Genomic DNA, 2,309 nt, shown 5'->3' with positions numbered 1-2,309 from the left:
TTCAATTGATACTTTTTCTTAGAAAACAGAGAAAACATTTACGTCATTGTGTCTCACTCTTTCTTAAATCTTCCGAAGCAGAAGTTCCCAAAGTTTTTTGCACCATGAACTGGTTTCATGGAAAGCAATTTTTCCACAGACCGAGTATCACGAGTATAACAACACACACATTTTGTGTGTAGTCACTGGCTGGCATAAATACACACCCACGCTCAAACACTCAATGATACCCTCTTAATATATTAGTTCCAATGTTTGGCACAGAAGAGGGGATAAGTAGATTATATGGCCCCAATTTCTCAAAAGATACTGATTTTATTGACCCTGAAAGGCATTAAAAGCTAAGTTGACCGCTCATATAGATATTAAATTTCCATATTTGTACGTATATTAACGTATGCACACCTTTGATATTTTGCTCGATCCGTTTGCCATCCTCACAACTATTACGTAATTTTGTGTCGCCAGAAACAGCTGTCGAACATGAAATACTGTGGAAAACACCTCATAACATATACACATAACACACGCACGCGTCACACACACACGCACACACACACAAGCATATATACACACTAACAATTACCCAATATATCTCTTTACATACAATTTACTCAATCACACCTCTTTAGACATTTTTTTTCCACAGTTAAATCCCTAATCGAAAGCGTTCACTTAACGGCGTGTATATATATATATATATATATATATATATATATATATATATATATACGCATACGTGCATATGTGTGTGTGAAGCGAGAGAGAGAAGAACTACTTAATGTAAGTGCAAGAGATCGAAAGATGAGAAAAGAGATACAGAAAGAAAGAAAGAAAGAAAGAAAGAAACAGAGTGAGCGAGAAAAAGAGAGAAAGAGAGTCAGATCTTGATTTGTGAGTTTGTGTGCATACCTTTGACACTAATTATAAAATGGTAATTACAATATCAGTTTCTCTAACGGAGTTTTGTTACGTTGGTATCAAATACTTTTCTCATCGTTACGTAATATTTTTCGACTGACAGGTAAAATTATTCAGCCTTCCTCTCGTTCTTGTTTACACCTATATAACAGAACATGATTAAAGAACGCTCCCATGTAATTCATAACATTATGTCTTGTCTTGTTTCTCTTTTTCTGTTTTTGTTTTCCTTCTTTACTACATATTTTCTCAATAGACTGTTTTAGGATTGCATGTGTAAAATTCCTTTCACAGGCTTAGCTGAAGTTTTTTTCCCTCATTTTCTATTCAGAAACGTTTGGATTCTATTTTTTATTTTTATTTTATTTTATTTTTCGTGCTTTGTTTGTATGTTCTGTTTATTTCTAGTCGTATCTTAGTGTTAATCTAGGAGTCCTATTATTAAAATTGCTCCAACCGTGACTGTCTGTCTTGCCATTTTTGCATGCATAGAATATTTGGAAGTACAATACGCATTGTCTTCGTTGTGCTTTAAAGATCATATGGTGTGACATTTTTAGCAATTTTGCTGCCGTCTGTAGCAAGGCAAAACCCAAATAAGCCTGTAGAAAGACATGCTGCTTAGCTTAGTCCCGTTTTCTTGTGTGCATATGTAGTTTTAAGTTCATAGAGACGTCCTCATAGGAAGATAACCAATGATTAAATAGAGTTATAGGCGTAGGAGTGGCTGTGTGGTAAGTAGCTTGCTTACCAACCACATGGCTCTGGGTTCATTCCCACTGCGTGGCACTTTGGGCAAGTGTCTTCTACTATAGCCTCGGGCCGACCAAAGCCTAGTGAATAGATTTGGTAGACGGAAACTGAAAGATGCCCGTCGTATATATCTATATAGGGACAACTGATGAAGGAGAAGTTTCTTTATTTTGCATGTCTCGTTTCTCTGTTTTTTTCGTTGTTCGAAAGAAAGTTCGTTTTCTGTTTTCTTTTCTCATTGTGTTTAACATTTTTATTTTGTGATGTCCTGTACCCATATATGCATGTATGTATACATATAGATGTAGGTATGTACATATATGTATGGATATATGCATATATTTATATATTATTTATATTATTATATATATATCCACTCTGGAGGTGGATATTTGCTATCAGTTTGTAAGACCATTGCAAAGGTCTGACTGTCTTTCTTCTTATTAAGTAACAACAAATTTTATCTTTTAACTTGTACAGATTTCAGTCATTAGATTGTGGCCATGCTGGGACATCGTCTTGAAAGAGTTTTTGGTCGAATGAACCGACCCAGGTATTTATTACATTCTTTTTTTTTTTAAATCTGGCACTTATACTATCGGACTCTTTTGCTGAACCGCTAAACACCGGGTGTC

This window comes from Octopus bimaculoides, chromosome 15, assembly GCF_001194135.2.
Source record: "Octopus bimaculoides isolate UCB-OBI-ISO-001 chromosome 15, ASM119413v2, whole genome shotgun sequence".
In the NCBI taxonomy this organism is placed as follows: domain Eukaryota; kingdom Metazoa; phylum Mollusca; class Cephalopoda; order Octopoda; family Octopodidae; genus Octopus; species Octopus bimaculoides.
This window is presented reverse-complemented; position numbering follows the sequence as displayed.